Here is an 18,258-nt window from a genome sequence, read left to right as displayed (position 1 = left end):
CTTGTCACTGTTAAACTTTGTTTTTTCTTCTATCTCATTGTTATTGTATAGAAATGCAACTGATTTCCGTGCATTGATTTTATATCCTGCCACATTGCTGAATTCCTGTATGAGATCTAGCAATTTTGGGAGGGGGGGTCTTTTGGGCTTTCCACATAAAGTATCACATCATCTGCTGGAATCAAGACAGTATCGTACTAGCACAAGAACAGACACATGGAACAATGGATCAGAATAGAGACCCCAGAACAGAGAACCCTCAACTCTATGGCCAACTGATCTTCTACAAAGCAGGGAAGAATATTTAATGGAAGAAAGACAGTCTCTTCAACAAATGGTGTTGATAAAATTGGACAGCCACATGCAGAAGAATGAAACTGGACCATTTCCTTACACCACACATAAAGCTAAACTCAAAATGGTTGAAAGACCTCAATGTGACAGAGGAATCCATTGAAATCCTAGAGGAGAACACTGGCAGCAACCTCTTTAACCTCAGTCACAGTAACTTTTTGCTAGACACGTCTCCAAAGGCAAGGGAAACAAAAGCAAAAATGAACTATTGGGACTTCATCAAGATAAAAAACTTTTGCACAGCAAAGGAAATAGTCAACAAAACCAAAAGACAACTGACAGAATGGGAGAAGATATTTACAAATGTCTTATCAGATAAAGGGCTAGTATCCAACATCTATAAAGAAGTTATCAAACTCAGCACCCAAAACCAAATAATCTAACCAAGAAATGGGGAGAAGACACAGACAGACATTTCTCCAAAGAAGACATCCAAATGGCCAACAGACACATGAAAATATGCTCCATATCACTCATCGTCAGGGAAATACAAACCAAAACCACAATGAAATCCCACCTCACACCAGTCAGAATGGCTAAAATTAGCAAGTCAGGAAATGACAGATGTTGGCGAGGATGCAGAGAAAGGGGAATCCTTTGACACTGCTGGTGGGAATGCAAGCTGGTGCCGCCACTCTGGAAAGCAGCATGGAGGCTCCTCAGAAAGTTAAAAATGGAACTACCCTATGACCCAACAATTACACTACTAGGTATTTATCTAAAGGATACAAAAATAGTGATTCAAAGGGGCACGTGCACCCCAAAGTTTATAGCAGCAATGTCCACAATAGCCAAACTATGGGAAGAGCCCACATGTCCATCGAGTGTTGAATGGACAAAGAAGAAGTGATATATATATTCAATGGAATATTACTCATCTGTAAAAAGTGAAATCTTGCCATTTGCAACAACGTGGATGGAACTAGAGGGTATTATACTAAATGAAATAAGTCAATCAGAGAAAGATAACTACCATATGATCTCATTCATATGTGGGATATGAGGAACAAGATAGAGGAGCATAGGAAAAGGGAGGGAAAAATAAAACAAGACAAAATCAAAGAGACAAACCATAAGAGGCTATGAAACTCTAGGAAACAAACTGAGGGTTGCTGGAGGGGAGGGAAATGGGGGGCTAGGATAACTGGGGGATGGACATTCAGGAGGGCATGTGATGTAATGAGCACTGGGCTTTGTATGCAACTGATCAATCACTGACCTCTACCTCTGAAATTAAGGAGATACTATATGTTAACCAATTGAATTTAAATTGAATTTAAATAAAAAAGGTTTTTAAAAAAACTTTGTTATTTTTCCATCCAAATTGGCAATATCTTAAAGTTGTTCTTTGTGCTTTCCTAAAGTTTGAATTCCCCTTCTTCTTTATCATCTTTGAATAAATTTCAGTATGTATATGTCAACATTAGCAACCTGTTTTCTTGCCAATAACCCTCTGATCGTAGTGGTGGGGAGGGGAATGATTTGATTACTGTATTTAAATCAATAGCCCAAGGTTTGCAATTTATTCCTAGCTTATTTACAACAAAAATAATTAAATATGGAATTACAATTAAATACATGAAAATGAGAGATTGTGAAATACTGGCATTCCTAGTGCTGCTACCACGGGTGAACTTTGATTTTTTTTTTTTAAAGATTTTATTTTTAAGTAATCTCTACACCCAATATAGGGTTTAACTTACAATCCTGAGATCAAGAGTTGTGCACTCTACCAACTGAGCTATCCAGGTGCCCTTGATTTTTTTTTTTTCTTAATGTCATCTCTTATTTTGGACAATTAATATCGCTGTGAATATGTTGGAATCAATGGTCCGACTTTTCTCTCCATCATCCACTCAGGCTGTCCCCTGAGACACATGTGGTATGGCCAAGACCCAGCACCATCATGGAGATAGCACTGGTTGGTTGGTTGGTTAGTTGTTGGCTTATTTCTCTGTGTCTTCTCCTAAGGGAAATAATTACCTCAATTAGGGTAATTGAGGCTTACCCTTCTCTACTAAATATTCACTTAATGGTGCTTCTTTTTGAATTACAAAAATATTGGGTTTATAGAGCCAAGACAGCTAAATTATAGGTTTCTCCTCTCCCTGAAAAAAAAAATTTTTTTTGATCTGAAATGAAAGCATTGGGCATTTAAACTGAAGAGAAAAAAATATATAGGGAATGATTCATGCTCCTTTGGTGTTGGTACAATTCATCCTTGATTTCTTTGCCAGCAATATGGTGGCCATATTTCCCAATCAAATGCAGCCCACATGCATGGGAGGGTGGAGGGCAGAGGAACAAAGACAGACATTGAAGCTAGGAACGAGAGTGCATATTGGAGCTCTTCACCCAGAATGGACCTCTTTTATGCCCTTGATTCTCTCCTGATCCCATGAACGTGTCTCCTCTTCTACAGACTGAGGACCATTGATGCATTTTCTTTTTTGAGTAAGGCTGGTGTGAATTAGGTTTCAATCAACATGAGTTTCCATCCTTTCTTTTTCCTTCCTAAATGGGAAAGAGTATTTTAAATCAGGGCTGATCTCAGAAGTCCTGGCCACAAGGTCCCCAGATTTGTGACTGCTCTGTCATCTTCAGGGGAGTGACTCTGGAAGAAGCCTGGAGGTTCATTGACCATGACCACCACCTCTACCTCTCTCCCTGGGGCTAGGAGATCTCTCATAATCTGGCTGCTGATAAACCTGGGTAGCGTGCCTCTTACGTTTGAAGGCAAAGCCATGACTCTAACTGGACCCAGAGAGTCCAGCAGTAAGCAAACGCGCTTCAATGTGGAGAAAGCTCTAACTTGGACAAGACATGCTCTCCACGTTTGGTCACTAATAGTGATAAGAAACAGTCTCTCTGCCAGTTTGAAAGAGTGAAGGAGTTTGATAAAGATGAACAGCTATCGTCATCACATAATCTGCTCTCAGTAGAGATAGAGACATTCGTGTATTAACTGTAACAAATTTCTGTTTTAAGTTTTCCTTATGATCTTCATGGTGGTCTGATAATACCTACAAAATGTTGAGATCCATAATATTTTTCCAGATTATGGGGTGCTTATACTTCACACACGTGCATGTACACGCATAGATAATCATTGATGGGGGTAATGTTAGATCCAGTGTTTTAAAGGACTCATTCCACTCATTTTTTTCTCTCTAGATCATATTATTTTTCCTTCTGAAACCATCACTGTTGAGGGAACATCGCCACACTTATGATGCCATTAAGAACAATGCATCCAATTCATGCAAAATAAATTCAGAGAGCCATTGGTGAAACTTTGGTTGCTTTCATTTTTACTCTCTCCAGAGGCAGAAGAGAAGGCTGGGGTGTTGCCGCAGAGGTCTTCCCACTAATGGCCCCATTCTGTTTGGTACCACCCATCTGGTTCCCAGCCATTAGCCCAGAATATTGTGGCCACATAACCTCCTACCAAACCACAGTCTTTCCATCTGCTGCCATTCTAACTTCCCTGGTGCCTCTTTGACTCCAGGGCACCCACTCTCTTTGTGAGCACATCAACCCCAGGGCTCCCTGCTGGTGACCAGGCCTCCCCAGTGGCTTCAGAGGTACTTCCCCATGAACAGGGAAGATGACCTGCCAACGCGGACAGCAGTGACACTTGACTTCGCTGCCATTTCCTCAGCCCTCTCTGGGGAACTTGGTATGTAATCCAGAGCCTAGCTTCTTGGCCATCAGAAACCAACCTTCTCCCATGTGCAAAGTTTCTGATGAAGACGTTACCATAACTAATAAGGGTGCATTTCTTAGAAAGGAATTGGCACACAGACTAACAATTTCAAGTGTCAGTAATGAGAAGGGGAGGGTCTTTGCGGGGAATTAATGGTGAAATTAGAGGTGCCTCTAGTTATACAATTTGGGCTCAGGCTAGATTATCTCCTGAACTCACAGCGATGTTTTTCTTTTTTTCTTTTCTTTTTTTTCCTTCTCCTGTGACTTTCCTTCTCCTGTGGAAGAAACCACAAGAGCATGCCTAACTATACTGGGAATCAGTAGTTGCCCAACCTCTTGGCTAAGTATATATATAAGATATATGTATATCTCTATCTATTTGTCTATTATCTATCATCTATCATCTATCATCTATCTATCTATCTATCCATCATCTATTCAACTATCCATTTGCATGCCCATCCATCCATCCATTCATCCATCCATCCATCCATCCATTCATCCATCTATCCATCTTTCTATCTATGTATATCTATCATCTGTCTATCTATCTATCTATCTTCTATCTATCTATCTATCTATTATCTATCATCATCTGTGTACAATCAACATGCCACTCCTGGAACATTTCAAAGAGGTTATTTGGAAAGTTGAAAGTCTTCTGTCCACTCACCAGATAATTCAGAATGGGATGGAAACTGCCTTTGTAACTACTAACAGGGAAGCCTGAGTTCTTGGAAGAAAAAGAAAGGATAAAATTTACTTTCTCCTGGATATAATGTATGGGTCATCATTACTCGAGAAAGAGAAATCTCCCTTTCCATCCATGCCTTCATGTCAAGTGAAAGCCTGCCTTTCAGACAAGCCTGCCTGTGACTAAGAAACACCGTGTGGGCCAAACTCCATCTGAGAATCAGCTTGCGAGGGAACTGTGGCCCTCCCTGACCTCCAGCTGTGCACTTGTCCCATGCAATCCTGCTGGTACACCATGGTTTTCTCCTACCATGCACATGGTTGGAATCCTCCCTTGTAAGTATGTAGATCCTGATGTGTCCTAGGGAACATCAGAGTCTGGGTGACAAGTGCCTGCAGGAGTGCCATCTCCTTTCTAAGACCGTTCTCAGCTTAAATCAGCCCTCCTCCCTCAGCCCCCTCTTACAACACCTTGTCTACACACAACTCTGAATCCAAGGTTATGAACTCATTTGAAATGTAGGCACATCTTCCCCCTTGGCCTTCTGGATGGTCTTCTTCTCTTTCCCTTCCAGAGCCCCAGACCTAGTTTAATCCTACCTCCTCTGATACACAGCAAAGTGATCCATTCCATATACCTTCGCTACTCTGAAACCATTTCCCGTGTGCTAACAGTGAATCGATACTTAAATCCTTCTTATTAGCTCTCTGAAAATGTTTATATTTTATCTTGGTTTCGAATAACCTTCATAATTGGTTAAATAAAGACAATTCAATGACAAATCATTCTTTTGGTAAATAAAATTGAATTTCTAAGCAATTACTAGCATTTAATTTGAAATAATACAAACATAAAATTTTGTCATGAAATAAATGAAATCGACACACCATTTAGTTGAATAGAACAGAAATACAGAATACTGCCCCAAACAGATGTGGCTTGGGGAACTCTTAGAAGGGAGATACTGTGGGGTTGCCATGAGGTGGAGACGTAGACCTTTGCCAGCTGTCCTGAATTCTCCCTCATGCCCCCCATTCCGATCCAATCAAGAATATAAGCTAGTTGCTTGTAGGATCCTGGTAAGTGTCTTGTTCCAGACACACCAGGAAGATCCCTGGTGATGTGTGATGCTAACGGACTGAAGATATTATAGCAGGTGTTCCTAAAAGGGATTTGATGTGATGCTTCATGACACATGAAAAAGCTTCCTGATGTCTTCTAGGGAGTCAAGACATCTCAACGGGTAGTGTTCCTCATTTTCTTGGCTTCGTGTTGTCTAGCTAGAGGAAGAAACGCCAAGGACCTTAATATGTCTGCACGTTATCCTAAAAGTATTTTAGGTAGAGAATTATTAATAAGAAAATGCGCTACTTTGCAAAAATATTCCATTAATGTTCACGCTGAGGAAGATTTGTATTCCCCAAAATACAGGAAATAGCAATAGAAAAACCATTTGGAGATACCCTCTAATCGGGGCAGAATTGGCTTTAACATCCCTGAATTTCATTAGATATGTCAATGCAACACAGTAAGACCTCTCGGGGATCATAAGAGCTACCCGTCCTTGAAGAAATAATAACTTAAATGCAGCATTTGTCATGCAGAAAATGTCAACTATGTAAGGTATAAGAATAATAAAGAACAGAATACTCACGGCTTAACCTGAAAACTGGATTATTGGTGACACCTGGCATTGGTCTGTGTCCTGTTCATTCCATTTCTTGCTTTTGCCTGGAATTCACTACTGTCTAGAATTCAGAGTATCTAATTTCCTTGATTTTAAAATTTCGTTAACGTGAATACGAGTAAGTCTAAATCGTATATATGTGTGTGCATTTGTGTGTGCATTTGTGTGTGCCTATAGGTATAGGTCATTAAAGTAGACCCAGCCTACAAATATATACACATCACTAACGTATCATATATAGTTTGATTGACTTGGTCCTTGGTACTTTATTTTTTTATCACGTTACGTTAGTCACCATACAGTACATCATTAGTTTTTGAGGTAGCGTTCCATGATTCCTTGTTTGTGTGTAACACCCAGAACTTTATATTAACTTTAGTGTTTAGTCCTATTTTTAGTGTTCAGTACTCTAGTAGTGCTTAGTACTTTAGTACTAACTTTAGTGTTTAGTACTTAGACTTCCTTTTTCACCCAATATTCTGTAACTTATATTTTCATATTGGTGTCTATGTCTGTATTTCATTTTTTATGTTTTTTTTTTCTTTTCCTTCCTTCCTTCCTTCTCTCCCTCCTTCCTTCTTCCCTACCTCCCTCCCCTTTCCTCTCTCTCCCCCTTCCTTTGTACCTTCCTTCCTTCCTCCCTCTCTCCCTCCCTCCCCCCTCTCTTTCTTCCCTTCCTTCCATTTCCTGCTTCACACTACCCTGTTGACGGAGTGGACCACAAGGTATGGCTACACTCTCTCGTTGATGGATACTTGGATTCCTTCCAGGGTTGGTTATCAGCCACAGGGATGGTACAGCACTCAGGTACGTGTGTTTGGGTGCACACCCCAATGATTTTCCCCAGAACACGCACCCAGGGGAGGAGTTCTTGTGTCATGGTGATGTGATTGGAAATTCTGGGTTCTGCAAAGTAGTTTTCCAAGGACATTGTAGTATCTGCTTACCCAAGGTCATTATTATCTACATGTCCTCCATCATTCCACATTCTCTCCCACGCTCGACATTTTCAGAATGTGTCTATTTTGCTAATCAAATGGAAATAGTTTATCACGTTGTGGTCTTGATTTACGTTTCCCTGAAGGGATGGAGTGGATCATCATTTCAATGTGCTGGGGCCACATGCATATCCCTCTTGACTTCACCACGTTTTCTAATGGCTTGTGCCTTCCCTATAAATGCAGGCTTTATATGTGTCCTAGATAAGCATCGTTTGAATCCCTTGTTTTAAACGCTTCTATTTTCACTGTGTTTATGACGTTTTTTTGAAACACAGGAGTTCTTAATTGCAAGCTAGTTCACATGGCACTTTCTTCAATGGTTAACGTGTTTGTGTCTTAAAAGAATCCGTCTGGGCTCCAAGGAGAGAAAAATATTTTTGTGTGTGTGTGTTTTCTTGAAGAAATTTAACGTTAATCCATCTGAAATTGTGTGTGTGTGTGTGTGTGTGTGTGTGTGTGTGTGTGTGTTCATATGTTTTTCATTTTTTCCACATGGAAAGCCAATCATTGCAACACTCGTTATTGGATAACTGCTCATTTATGGACTGATCAGTCCTCTCTCCTGTGTTATGTGTTATTGCACACACTGGCCTATTTCCAATCCCAGGTCCCATGGCCATTTGTCTGGGCCTTTATCTGACCACTGGAGCCCGGTGGACCATGGATGTATCAGACTCAGGCCAGAGAGCTGGGAATTTAAGGCATCTGAGAATCAGCCCTCACATAAACAATGACAGGCATTGGTAGGTAGCAAAAGTCGCCTTAGCCCACAGCTGGGATAGCTCTGGGACACATTTGACACTTTCTCCTAACCTCTCAGCGGGTTTGAGCCCCAGCTTTCCCTGGTGGTGACATGCCTGAGACATACCACATTCATTGCCTTCCTCCCTTCCTTGTCTCACATCTCTTCCTGTCTATCTATCCACCCATCAGTCATCCATCCATCCATCCACCCATTCATCCATCCATCTACCATCTACCCATCCATCATATCTATCAACCATCTATCATCTATCTATCATCATCTATCTTTCTATCATCTAATGTATCTATCCATCCATCCATCCATCCATCCATCCATCCTATCTATCTTTCCATCCATCATATCTATCATCTATCTATCTATCATCTATCTATCTATCATCTATCTATCTATCTATCTATCCATCATCATCTATCTTTCTACAATTAGATTCACCTGGGATTCCTTTATCTACACCCAGAACTTCCTTTAACTACTGCAAGGTGTGATTTAAAAAAAAAATAGTGTAGAATTTTTAGTTCTTTTCAGTGGGGCAGCTTATCCAGATTGCCTCCTCCTCCATCACCCAGCTCATAAGAATTTTGGAGTCATAGGTTCTATGAAGAATTTTATTTGTGATTTTTATTTAAAATGCATTTAATCTATTGATTCAACATGGGGGAATTAACATCTTTATCCTCATGAATATTCTTTTTTTTTAAATTTTTATTTATTTTCTAAATTTCCTTTCAGTGTTCCATGATTCATTATATATGCACCACACCCAGTGCTCCATGAAATACATGCTCTCCTTAATACCCACCACCAGGCTCACCCAACCTCCCACCCCCTTCCCCTCCAAAGCCCTCAGATTGTTTTTCAGCATTCACAGTACCTCATGGTTCGTCTCCCCTTTCAATTCCCCCAACTCCCTCTTGAGTATTCTTATCGTGAACATGGGATATCCACGCATTTACTCAGATCTCATAAAACAGATTTCAATACATGTGTACTAGTTTTTGCATACAGGTTTTACACATTATTCAATGAATTTGTTCTCAAGTGTCTTAAAATGTTTTTTTTTTTTCTGTTCTTGTAAGAAGACTTACTATTTCACTTCTAATGTTTGTTGCTAATGCAGAGACATCAAATTGATTCTATATATGATACTCACAGCTAAACTATTATATGTATATATTTTAAAATTCTGTAGACCTGTTAGGATTTTTATTTAAATTGTTCACAAATGTATTTTTGTCTTTCTCAGTCCATGCTATGAATTTCTCCTTCCTTCTCTTTCTCCCCCTCTCTCTGTCCATCTCTATCTGTCTCTCCCTCCTCCCTAGAAATTCCAACACTGTGGAATTCCACAGTGGAATTTCTGTGAACAGAAATAGTGATAACAGGAATTTTTGTCTTGTTACTAACTTAAAAGAGATAATTCAAACAGATTTCCGTTAAGAAGGACTTTTGCTTTCGGTATCTTTAAATAAACTTCAATCAGCCTGGAGTCTTCTTTCCTAAGTTTTATCTGGTCTAGTGTTTGGGCCACAGCTTACTTTGGCACCAGAGGATGAATAAGTGAGTAGTTATTTTTCTGTCTCTTGGATTTCTATGTATTTTAGAATAATTGGTATCTTGAACATTTGGTAGAACTTGTCTGTAAATAATCTGGATCTAGTATCTTATAGATGAAGACATTTTTAAGTGGTGATATACTTTTTTTAATTAAATATAAACAGATCAAACTTCCGACTTCTTGAGATGAGTTTGGGTGTGTGTATTTTCATGATCAAAGCCAATTCAACCCTTTTCATTTTTCTTGGCACAAAAATTTTCTTTTCTATGATTATGTTCTTGTGTGCATTCCTACTGCATTTCTGTCTCTGTTTTCGTAAATAACAGCCATCTTCTTCCTCATATGCCACGTTCACATCACAATGGTGGACACGAGGACCAACTCAAAGTCTGCTGATTCCTCACGTCTTTTATTGGTTTCTGGTCTTTTTTTGGCATGTTCCTTTACTTGGTTTACATTTACTGTCTCGTTTTTATCTAATTGCTTATGAAGTATATTCAATGCATTAATTTCCAATTTATACTACTATGAGTCCTCACTTCATACAGGAAGGATGCATTTCATTTCCCATACCATTTTGCTACTCCCTTCAGTTTTGTTGGGTAGCATTTTTATTGCAAGTTAATTCCTGATGACATGCAGTTTCCATGATCATTTCTTCTTTGGCCCAGGACTAACTCCCAAATTTAAGTTTAAAATTGGGGAATGTGCTTTCCTCCAGGAAAATGGACTCTGCTCCATGGGCATCCTGAGGCTAACTGGGATCACATAATCCATTCCTAAAACCTGTGCTCTGGGAGAGTCTGGGTGTCACTGCCTCATCCCCAAACACAGCTTCTATCCCATGGGTTTAGTAACCAGACAGAAGGGGGTGCCATAGACATCCACCCTCAAAGCAACCCACATGCCTGGTCATCTCCTTGTAAAAATCCCAGTTCACCTGCTTCTACTCTTAGTTGGAGAGAGAGCTTCTACTCTTAGTTGCTTCTACTCTTAGTTGGAAATAGTTGGAGACACCTTCTACTCTTGTCATACCACCAATGGTGTGTAGAATGCCATTTTGAGTACCCAGTTTTGCAACAAGAGGGCTCGTCAAAGTACATAACCCACCATAAAACTGAAATAAAGGTATTAATTTTTTTTTTTTTTTGTAGGGCCATGAATTGCATTCAGTGGGTCATTGGATATTGGACCTCTGGCTTTTTTGTGGTTGTGGCCCTGTTGACATTCCCCTTCCTCTGGATTTTTTTCCCCACCTTCATCTCTGATGAATGTCTAGCTTAACATTCAGGACTTGTAATCTGGGATAAAACCTAAAGACATCCATACCTCAACAGGAAGTTTCTGTTCAAATTGCCATAATTAAGAGAAGGTCACATGTGGCGTTTCCGTGAAGTCACAGCTTGGATGTTAACAGACTCTGAGGGCTCTGTGTCCTCCAGCAGCTCATCAAGGTTTGGGTCAGTCTCCCAGCTGCCCAGATGCAGGCAACTTAAGTCTCTACCTGCCTGACCACTCCTGCTCTTAGTTTTATATCACACACTGTGTCCTTTCATTGCATTCTATGGCAATGCTGTCTCACGTCCTTCTGTAACTGATGCATCTGTAAATCTGGTTTCCTTTCAAAGTTCAACACAGTCTTGACAAAGGACAAATCCACGTGACCCTCACAGATCAATCTCACCTTGGCAATGAGTCTACCAAAGATGGGTGCCATGATCTCAAATCATGGCATGTTTAAAAAATGCTCCATAAAGTGTTGTATTTACACACTATTCACCTTATAACTTACACTGTAGGCATTTCCATTCGTGTTTATGTTCCAGATGAGTAAAAACATTTAAAAAAGTGTCTTGAGCACAGATAAAAGGTTGACTGCATTTCCCATTGTTTCTACATTGGGATCAACATTTCCTAAAATAAAGACAGTTTAATATTCAGAAGATAAGAAAGAAATAGTTTTAGTCTCTAAACAAAACAATGGTCTTTCTCCAAAGATCTATTAGCAATATGACCCTTGGAAGTATGAGTAGATAGATTGATGACTAGTTGGGTAGACATATTTATTGTTCTTATTTTGCCTGAGATCAATGAAATATTTATCTCAGCCCACCACAATGCAAAGAGGAGTCCCTGTTTGATGTTCACCAACCATAGTTGGAGAAGTTTGGGGCACACAGGTATTTTCAGTCAATACTTTGATGTAATGGTAGAACTGGGTTGAGCTCAGTGATCGGGGCATATTGTATGTTTCCAGATCTTTTATAACAGAGTAACACAGAAGGGCTTGAAACTGCAGAAACTGCTTGTCTTATGGCTGGAAGTCTGAAATTGGGGTGTCAGCAGGGCCACATGCCCTCTGAAATCCGATGGGAGGATGTTTTCTTGCCTCCTGCAGCTTCCACTGGTTGTGTAAAAAACATGGTATTCCATGGCTTGTGGCCACATTGCTTCCAACTCTTCCTTCATCAATACAGTGACTTTTCTCACCATGTATCTGTGTCTTCCAGTGGCATTCTCAGTTTCTTATAAGGCCACCAGTCATATTGGATTAGGACCCACCTTAATGACCTCATGTTGGCTTATTTATATCTGCAAAGACCCTATTTCCCAATAAGGTCCCATTCACAAACACTGGGGCTCTGGATTTGAACATAGCTTTTTTGGGAACGCAACTCTCGCCACAAAGGGTATAAGAGACAAGGCAGCAGCAATAGTCACATAGTCAACTTATAGACCCTGATGCTGGAGTCCATTGGGTTGACCTCCATGCCCAGAATGTGTTACCTAAGCTCAGTTACTAAATATTTAGAATATGGCCGAGCCTCAGATATAAAGGGAATGAGTCGATAGAGCTTCATAAAACTTTGCAGATCACGTTATTCCTATTATTGGAAGTAGTTGACTCATATAAGAAAACCAAGCCACGTACACACCTGAGTCCCATTGTGGGTGCTTTTATGGATCCCTTGGTATCTCCAAGGTCCTCAGATCTTCGTTCCAAGAGGGGCTGGCTTGCAGAGTCATAGTCTACAGGCAAGCCAGAGCACATTGACCTGGAGAAGTTGGATGGGGTTCCAAGGACAAATGAAAAATGATGAAAGTCTTGGCAAAAGGCTGGTAAAACATGTCTAAAGAAGAAGAAAAAGAAAAGAAAAAAGACACTTGGAAGGAAAAAGAAAGGTTAAGGGGTTATGTATAACTTGCCATATGTTTGCAAATTTAACAAATTCTCAGGCGCTCAGGCAATGTCTCCTGGCAGCTGCCACACAGAAAACTGGGCAGGTTACTTATTAACTGAGTATTGACCAGTTATGCAGCCATCGCTGATGGTCTGGATGGGGATGGTGGGCACCAGGGGAAGGATGGGTAATGGAGGCTTCCACAGCAATGTAGGAGTCCACTTGGGCTGCCATCACAAAGCACAGTTTGGGCAGCTTGACCAAAACATGCGAAGGCTGGATGTCCAAGGTCAAAGTGTGGTTAGAGTTATTTATTTATTTTTTTTTTTGGTGAGGGTTTTCATCCTGGTTCATAGATGGGCACCTTCTCACTGTGTCCTTGAACAGCCTTTTCTTTAAACATGGACAGAGAGACAACCAACATACAGAGAAGAGAGATCAGATCCCCAGGCCTAATGTCTACAAAGACATTAGATTGAATGGACAGGGCCATCAAGATGAGGATGCATCTTATCATCCTCATGTGGGAGGGGGAGGGGAGCACAGGGACGTGGTGGCCGGGTGGCTTCAAATACCCAAGAACACGTGTGAAGTTGGAGCTGAACGTGGAGGTTAGGGACGCTGCAGACAGAAATCTCAGGGACGTTTGTGCAAATGAGTGTTTCCCACAAACTCTTCTGCAAAATCTGGCTCTTTGAGATATTGGTGGGGGCTCTGAGAAATGAAGAAACAGAGACATACACAGAGACAGAGACACAGTGATACCAAGAGAGAGACACACAGACACACAGACAGACACACACACACACACACACACACACACACAGATATTTTATGGTCAAATAAGATCAGGAAACATGCAGTGGGTCTTGTAACCACCTTTAAACTGTTGGTGTGCTTTGTGGCAAGACGCAGGGCACGTGCAGCTGGGGGTGCTCATTTTCCTTCTCTTACTTGCCACGTCTTCCCTTGCAGGAACACATTCTGAAGCCCCAAGAGAAAGCAGGAGGGCAGGATGGACTGGAGAAGCCACGCCTGTAGAGCAGGGTCCAGACCTGCTTGGAGCCATCTGTCATCCCTCTCGGCCACACAGATGTCCCCTGGACTTTGAAGTCCAGCTCTGGCAGTGACACGAGGCCTTCTTCCCAAATTGCTCTATTTTGCTGACCTCGCTGCAGCCTGGGAGGTCAGTAAGCTGTCCCATCTGCCTTCGATGATGGAGCTCTCTGGGTTCATTGTGTGGGTTGTAGACCTCTCTGTCCCCCATGCCACATCCTGGGTCATCCAGGGACACCTGCCCTCTGACAACTGTGCAAAGATGTAACCCCAGCATGCTGACCAGCCAGAGTGCTTCCACCCACGTGTCATTCACTCCAACTGCCCAGAGAGGCACCGTGTTCACCCAGAGTCGAGGAGAACCCTCTGGGAAGAGAAGACATTCCTTACACCACACTGCAGTGCCTCCCATGTCCCTCACTGCATCCAGAATCCTGAACTTGTGTGAATGCACAAAGGAAAACTTGCCACAGAATAGCAGTGTCGATTGCTGGCATTGTGTTAAGAGTAAAGAGAGATTTGCTAGATCTCCTAAATGCACAACCTATATTACTGTGTGCATTTGCTTCCTAATCACCACAAACCAGGGCCTGAAAGAACAGGACTCCATTCTTCCCCAGCTCTGGGGACCAGCAGTCTTGAGATCCAGGTGGGACTGGGCTACTGAGATCCAGGTGGGGCAGGGACATGTTCCCTCCCAAAGGGTCCAGGGGAGGGTCCTTCCTGTGTCTTCTAGCTTCTGGGCTGGTAGCCTTGTCCCTCCCATCTCTGCTTCCATCCTCACGTGGCTTCTCCTCTGTGTCTGTGTCTCCTCTTCTGTCTCTTACAAGGACACCTGTCATTGGATTCAGGGTCACCCTGACTCAGGATGAGCTCATCTCAGATCCTTCCCTTCATCACATCTGCAAAGACCCTATTTCCACATAAGGCAGCATTCTCAGGTTCCAGGAATTTGACACAGATGTATCTTTTGCAACCTGATCCACTACAAAAAACAGAAAGACCCAATACTAAAAAAACTACAAATAAAGGTACAGTTTGCAGAAAATGTCTTCTCCATGGCGAGCCTTTTCTGAAAAACTAAAGTCTTGCACACAATGTGCAATCAGAGATACAAACTGGTAGAGATGGTAGATGGCTTCTCTGTAGGCAGAACGACTTAGTTTTTACCAATGTGACTGTGTAGGGAAGATGGCTTTTCTCATAACCAGGTCAACAAACTAAATGGTACAGAGGAGCCACGTAAATGACAGCGGTACGTTCTCTTATGTGTGAATTTGTCATTCATTTATAACCTCGACTGCTTGAGATTGTTACTGAACCCAGCAAAGCAGGGGACCCAGGAAGGCGTATTTCCCTGAACTCTTGATCCTATAGGACACTCTGAAAACCGGACTTATACCTTTAGCCGGGGAGTTAGTGGTATCTGTGTAAATAAAGTGACCACGTCACCAGAAACGTGACATTATTTTTGGAAGGATGAATGGTAAAATCTCCTCCTGGCAGAAAAAGCTGCCTATGAAATCCACCTTTGATGCACAGAAAAATAATATTGGGATCGTTGTTAAGCCTCATGAGATGGTTTTTATAAAAAAAAAAAAAGAAATCTGGGAAAGTTTTTGCTTAATTTAAAACAGGAAGCAGAGAGCCAGGGGGAGAGTCAAACAGTCTTGGAGGGTCAGCTTTTAGTGGGAAAGGCAGAGGGAGATATTGGTTATCTGAGGTCGTCCATGAGTGGAGTTCGGGAAAAACAAGTCATTGAACTTGTACCAGGAAACTTGGTTTAACGAGGATTTTATTGCACATCTGGAAGGTGTTTTCAGGTGTCCAGAGCCTTTAGAGTGAGTCTGTGAGCCCAGAACAAGGGCGTGTGTTTGGGAAGTCAGGAACCTCGTCTCCGTAAGCCGCAGACATCAGGATGCTTGAGCTATTACGTGTGTAGTTAACGATGCTGGACGGATTTTAACGATTTGCTAAACCCGTGTAAATAGAAGGACGTTCTCGGAACTGGGTTTAATCTGTCGACTTGGTTAGGAAAGGGCGGACTGTGTTCTGAAACGTCTCCATGAGATCTTTGAAAATTCCTGTGATAGAATCGTCGGAGGCTGGACGTTATTCCCATGTCATATTCTGTGGACACATACCCTTGAGATGATGGTAGACCCACCTCACGGCCCCAAAGCAAAGCATGCACGCCCGCCATATTTCTGCTTCATGTAGTCCCAGTGGATTTTATTTCCACCACGGTACCCTTGGGGCCTACAGATGTGCCCGGGATATACAGTCATTACTAGAACAGAACCTACAGACGTCCCTTTGAAATGACTATGTGCCTCGTTCCCATAAAAATTGGATTAAGTATTTCTATTACCTTTAAATGTTGGACATCAAAGAACCGTAAACCAGTGTTATTCCAAAGCCTTCTACGCGACTCAGAGAAGAAAACTTGCCTCGTTCCTTCCCCGGGAACCCAGAGGCTCACGTTCTGCCAAATGTGCGATGCAGGCAGATAAAAATAAATCGTATGAGTTTCAGACGTCTGTTCCCAGATACGTTGCCCAACTCATGGGATGACAGAGGGTCAAGCGTTTCTTTGCAATGTTTGCCAAAGATCGGTTCTGAAATCCTTTGCTATTGGCGTCAAAAGGGGTCAGCAAGGAAGCAAAGTCTTTTGGTTTTTGGGGGGTTTTTTGGGAGGGAAGGAGGGGAAGGAAACATGTAGGATCAAGGTAGGAAATAGGACGAGCCAAGGGCAAGGGTCACACGTGATGCTTTTTAAGGAAATCTGCAGGTTTATTGTGATTTTTCTTCCCAGTGTCATATTAGGTTTAAGAGTCCAGGAATCTCCCTGAGTCCCTTAGATGTCCTCTCCAAATGGTGGTGAGGATGGGGTTAATAAGATTTCTACGTGCAAAAACGCACATGAGAAATGCTTGCCAACCTCCCAAGTTGGCTCGTTACCTGTATGTTTCTGTGAAGGGGCTGTTTTCCTGTTCTTTGACAACAAACTACGGAAAACTGTCTTGCATTGTGTCCATGTGCTAGAATGGTCATGCATAGGAGATGACTCGGTTTTCCCATGGGACCATGATGCGGAAACGGTACAGTTACGAGAACGTAGACACATGTGCGTGCTGACTTCCATTTTATCATCACGGGTGGGTGGCAGCTCCCTTTCTTGGCTCTCCAGAACCCTCACTGGGGGCACTGGGCATGCCACCCCGCCATTTTGTCTTGCTCTGGGATTGCTCGCCAGGCTGCTTCCATCTCCTCCACCCAAGGCTGTCCGGATCCATCGTCACAACCCCCCTGGCTATACTGAACCCTAGCAAGAGTCCCCATCTGGACTTGGAAGGGGTCCCCAGTGCACCTTGGTGTCTGAGCAGAATGTGTATGGAGACAGACATCCTAACCCAGGAACCCCACACGGTGCCACCCGCCTAGTTTCCCACTTGGCTCCTGGGCGTGATGGGGGTTCGGTCCCCACTGAGAGTGTCCCGGGTGTTTGGGACCACATGCCTCCCCTTAATCTGGTAACCCAGCTCTGCTTTTACAGACTGTATCTTTAAAAGCTGGTTCTTCCCCAAAGATTTTCTTTGGCAAAGTTCAGTGTCCCAGCCGATGACTCCCGTAGTAAGCCTGCCTCAAACACATCTGAGCATGCAGTGGCCATCGGGAGGCTGCCCTTCCTCCCACGCCGGATCCTGGGGGACGCTTAGAAATCGAGCGCTAAGCAAATAAACGTCTGCTCTCTTCCTTCCTTTGCCTGAAGTTTTGAAGCCACAAGATTTATTATTACTGTTGTGCTCATTATTATTCCATCATCCCATGATCTGCACACGATTCTTAACCTCCCTCTGAGTCCCTTGATGGGCTCTACTGCAACAGTGGGAACAGGTCATCTTTGCTGATTGGAGGGTGCCGTAGCCTTGCATCCTAAGCCTCGATGAGCACACCCCGTGGGACTGACTCATGTCTGTGATTTAGTTTTTCAATTTATTTTTTTGAAAGAAAAATAAGTGCAGGCAAACCGGCTTTCTTGAAAAGCATGCGTGATCCGGTAAGCAAGGTTTTGTGTGCCCGGGAGGACTGAGAGGTTCTTGTCCTCCCTGCATTCCCTGGGCTAGGAAGGGAAGATCTTGGGGGGAATCTACGGAAAGTCCTCCAAGCTCTTGACTTGTCCTCGTGCGCTCTTATAAAATGCCAGGGGGCTTTATGGGATCCGAGAAGAGGTCATTATGACGGGCTGTAAGCA

The sequence above is a fragment of the Enhydra lutris genome, unplaced genomic scaffold, assembly GCF_002288905.1.
Source record: "Enhydra lutris kenyoni isolate GAN:26980312 unplaced genomic scaffold, ASM228890v2 scaffoldscaffold52, whole genome shotgun sequence".
In the NCBI taxonomy this organism is placed as follows: domain Eukaryota; kingdom Metazoa; phylum Chordata; class Mammalia; order Carnivora; family Mustelidae; genus Enhydra; species Enhydra lutris.
The sequence above is the reverse complement of the archived record's forward strand: the minus strand, read 5'-3'. Positions refer to the sequence as shown.